The sequence below is a fragment of the Octopus sinensis genome, unplaced genomic scaffold (genome assembly GCF_006345805.1).
Source record: "Octopus sinensis unplaced genomic scaffold, ASM634580v1 Contig17136, whole genome shotgun sequence".
Lineage (NCBI taxonomy): Eukaryota > Metazoa > Mollusca > Cephalopoda > Octopoda > Octopodidae > Octopus > Octopus sinensis.
Genome location: NW_021834826.1, coordinates 40654 through 45756, shown reverse-complemented (window position 1 = coordinate 45756; position 5103 = coordinate 40654). Strand labels below are relative to the sequence as shown.

Below are 5103 nucleotides of genomic sequence, written 5' to 3'. Positions count from 1 at the left end.
GAGCCTAACATTGTTAAGCTTTAAGAACTGCATTTACTTCAATAAATTTGTGTCAAAAGCTCTTTTAGGATATAAAAGTATGTGGGTGTTGATTAAATCTTAATTTAAAAGAGTTCTCAGTCAAACTGAATACTTAGAACCCCTAAAGATTGAATTATAAGCAGTAAATACTTTTACACAATAAATTATTGATAATGAAAGCCATAGATTAATTAATGGGCAATTTATTATATTAAAGCAATTTAATGAGTAGGAAGATCTTGTGTTAAAAGCTCTGTATGACAAGAAAAGGAGATTGCTCTGACTGGTTTCTAATCTAATTGGGGTATTCATCAGAGAGCAATCTTCCTCTCAATCTGATGATAGGGAGAGAAATAATTTACAGTTATTTATAGTTGTAATATATGACGACCTCATTAATGTACTTAACCTGATTTGCATAGCAGTACCAATGTAATTAAATTATCAATTAACTAACAATATTATAGATAACAGATGTTCAATAAGGTGAAATGTATAACAAAAAATGTCTCCTAATAAATGCAGCAAATTTCAACTAATTCTTTTGATGGGTAATCCAAGACACGTTGAGAAGTGTGTGCTTCCATTTGTTCATGTCAACTGTGGGTCAGCTGACGTATGTTTGAAGGGGTTCTTGCTGTGGTTGTGGTGGTGGTGGTGGTAGTGGTGGGAGTGGGAGTGGTAGGTGGAGATGATGATTGTTGCTCATGTTTACTAATGCTTGTTGTTGCATAGTTCCAGATCCGTCCTGATCCAGCAAACAGATGACCAAAAGTCTTCCAGGTATTGTGATGGAATTGGTAGTGTTGGTGGTGGTGGTGGGATTAACGGCGGCCAGGAGGGGTGTGGTGGGGGGGTGGGGTGGAATGGGGGTAGGCGCTGCTGTTGATGGATATATCACTTAGGTTTACTACTGTTGTTGTATAGCTCCAGATCTATCCTGACCCAACAGATCTCTCTTCAAAGGTGTTCTGTTCAGTGTGGTGGTGGTGGTGTTGGTGGTGGTGTTGGTGGTGGTGTTGGTGGTGTTGGGGGTGGGTGGGGGTGATGGTGGTTGGTGTTGGAGGTGGGGGTGTTGTTGTTGTTGTTGTTGGTGGTGGTGATGGTAGGGGTGGTGTGTGTTGATGGTGGTGAACACACTGAGTTCAAATCCTGCCGAGGTCAACTTTGCTTTTCCTGCCTGCATTGGGATGTAGGGTGGTCGATAAAATAAAGTACCAGTCAAGCGCTGGGATCAATATAATCAGCTTGTCCCCCTCCCCTCCAAGTTTCTGCTCTTCAATCCTGCAATGGTCCAGCATCCTCTTCAGTGGCATTATTATGATCCTGATCATTAATATACACCATGGGCATGGGGTAACAGGCCTTGTCCGTCCCAGGGCTTGAGAACAAAAACAAAACAGACCCTATCTTCTGTCTGTATCATGAATGATCTTTTCTGCTTTTTATTTGTTTCAGTTATTAGACTGCAGCCATGCTGGAGCACCAACTTGAAGAATTTTTAGAGGAATGAATCGACCTTTTTATTTTCAAAGCTTGGTAATTATTCTATCAGTCTCTTTTGCTAAACCACTAAGTTACAGGGATGTAAATAAAAACAATAACTGATTGTCAAGTGGTGGTGGGGAACAAACACACACACACACCACACACACACACACACACACAGATACACCACACACAGATACACCACACACACACAACACTCACACACACAAAGATGCACATGCTCACTCACATACACACACACACAGATACACACATACACATACACACACTCATACACAGATACACATGCACACTCACACACAAACACAGATACACACATACAGATACACATGCACATTCACACACACATACACACATGCACAGATACACCACACACACACACTCACACACACACACACACGCGCACACAGACACTAATGCACACATACACACATGCACACTCACACACACATACACACATGCACAGATACACCATACACACACACACTCACACACACAGATACACATGCACACACACACTCACACACACACATACACACACATACATGCACACACACACACATGCACACACACAGACATAATTGATGAAGGAAATGGAAAATGGATTTGGTAGAAGTCTTCATTGAGCACGACGATCGTGTCGCCCCATCCTGCAGCTCTCCCTTACGCATCGGACATCGTGCATCTTGCTGCGTCTCAATCATTCAGTGCAGTGTGTGTCTCCTCAGGTGTTTCCTATAAAAGACATCCTGCTTTTTTTATACTTATTTCTTCCAGGCATGTTGCACTCCCTCTTAGTACTTGCGTACACTGATGGGAAGAAGAATAATTCTGGGGTTATAACCTGCAGGTGGGTCTGGTTACCAAACACCTGACAAGACACAGACTGCTTTGATTGATGCAATGCAACTAGATGCACAATATCCTACTCCTAAGGGACAGGATGAGTTGAGACAATCATTGTGTTGAATAATGATTTGTACCAAATATATTTTCCGTTTCCCTTGTCAATCATAAAGCAAATGACCACTGTAGAATTCCTGACAGAGATCCAGTAAAAAATTATATTCGTTACTGTGGATAACATCAGGTAGCCGAAAACAGTGAATGGGCTTTGATCAGCATACTAATAGACATAGACCCAAAGTCCAAATAGTTACTTATACACGAGGGTGAGTCAAAAAGTAATGCCATTTTGTTTAGGACAGGTATAATTACCAACACAGGAACATGTATCATACATCAAAATGAAGCTGGTCCTCTGTGGATCACATCTCTACTTCTCAACATAGTCACCGTTTCTCTCAGAAGCAATGTTCCACCTTCGAATGAGAGAGCATGTATCACTGCCCCGTAAAATTCTGTTGACTGTTCTTTGAGCCACTTCTTCACTACAGTTTTCACTTCCTCGTCACTGGAATAATGTTTGCCTCTCAAACCCTCTTTCATGGGGGCCAAAAGGATGATAGTCCAGTGACAATGCTAGTCTACTGAGTAGCAGGTGTTGTTTTTTACTCATAAGGCATTGGAATCTTATATGTATACCATTCTGCCTAGATAATGGATCTACGAATACAATATCCCAGCATATCTCACATCTATTTTCATTCCTCCACCTCACTCTCTATTTTGTATCTTATCTAAATTAACCATTATTTAACCATTCTCTCACACCGTCTCTGATGAAGGGATATAGTAAATAAATATCCTGGAAACAGCTGTAAGACCTTCTATTTATAAATGTTCTAAAATCTACACAGCCTTGGTTTTTTTATCTTATTATGGAAAAAATTTATATTTACTCATTTACTCATTTACTTGTTTCAGTCATTTGACTCCGGCCATGCTGGAGCACCGCCTTTAGTCGAGCAAATCGACCCCGGGACTTATTCTTTGTAAGCCCAGTACTTATTCTATCGGTCTCTTTTGCCAAACCGCTAAGTGACGGGGACATAAACACACCAGCATCGGTTGTCAAGCAATGCTAGGGGGACAAACACAGACACACACACACATATATATATATATACATACATATATACGACAGGCTTCTTTCAGTTTCCGTCTACCAAATCCACTCACAAGGCATTGGTCGGCCCAGGGCTATAGCAGAAGACACTTGCCCAAGATGCCACGCAGTGGGACTGAACCCGGAACCATGTGGTTGGTAAGCAAGCTACTTACCACACAGCCACTCCTGCGCCTATATATATATATATATATATATATATAATGTAAAGAGCAGGTTGTAATGCTTCACCAAAAAGGAGAATTATGATTGTCACTAAATGTGACTAGGGTGTTAGAAACACCTACATTGCTAGAAATAAGAGCTAAAATCCTCTAATGCTGTAGTTAACGCACATCAATGAAGGTCCCTGTAAGTGTAAATGTTGTCATTCATGTGTGTTAATATATTTGAGCATTTTAGCTCTTATTTCTAGCAATCTAGGTGTTTTTAACACCCTAGTCACATTTAGTGACAATTATATATATATATATATATATATGTATGTATATATTATTTTGTTCTTTCACTCTTTTACCAGTTTCAGTCAGTTGACTGTGGCCATGCTGGAGCACTGCTTTTAGTCAAACAAATCGAGCCAAGGACTTATTCTTTGTAAGCTGAACTGTTAAGTTACTGGGATATAAACACCAGCATTGGTTGTCAAGTGATGGTGGTGGGGGAGACAAACACAGAGACAAACACACACACACATACACACATACGACAGGCTTCTTTCAGTTTCCATCTACCAAATCTACTCACAAGGCATTGCTCAGCCGGAAGCTCCAGCAGAAGACACTTGCTCAAGGTGCCATGCATTGAGACTGAACCTGGAACCATATGGTTGTGAAGCAAGCTCCTGACCACACAGCCACTCCTGCGTCTAATATATATATATATATGTGTGTGTGTGTGTGTGTGTTGCAAAAAAGGAGAGACGGTTAGCACTCCCCTTGACAAGGACGGAAGAGATCAATCGATCTTTCTAACACATATGGGCATTGCTCTCTACTTCAGGGCAACCTATTTTTTAAATGGCGGTGCCCCAGCATGGCCACAGCTCGTGAGCTGAAACTAGATAAAATATTATATAAATATATATATATATATATATATATATAAACACACACACATATAGAATGTTTAGCTTCGGGTCAGCCTTGGAGCTATGACCAAAGCTTTTCCAGACATGGTCCTCTTGTGTTCCTTTTAATTCCAGGTACTAAATTCTTCCAATCTAGGCACACTTTCATGAAAGCAGTTGGTGGGGGTTCCCATGAGGGGGTCAGTAAAGTTGTTTATTCCAATTTGCAAAATTCTTGCATTTCAGAGAATTTAACTGCTATTTTTAGCATGTCAATCAACAGAGTAAAAGCTTCCTCAGTGGTTCATGGTATGTTTCTCTTGTTGACTTGATTGGTTATTGTTGTTGTTGTTATTCTTCTTTAACCCTTGGTCAGCCCTGACCAAGGCAACCAATGACCAAAGGGATTCTGAACTGAAAAAGGACTTTTTCGAAATTTTTTTTCCAGGCATAGTGTATCTAGGAGTATACCATCTAA

The 5103-nt window shown here is 40.4% G+C and overlaps 1 non-coding gene across 1 annotated transcript; it reads left to right on the top strand.

The window, feature by feature from the left end:
* The first annotated feature begins 4459 nt into the window (after window positions 1–4459).
* On the top strand, window positions 4460–4573 carry LOC115231011. Its single transcript, XR_003883481.1, has one exon. It is a non-coding gene; the product is annotated as a U6atac minor spliceosomal RNA (small nuclear RNA).
* The last annotated feature ends 530 nt before the right edge of the window (window positions 4574–5103 follow it).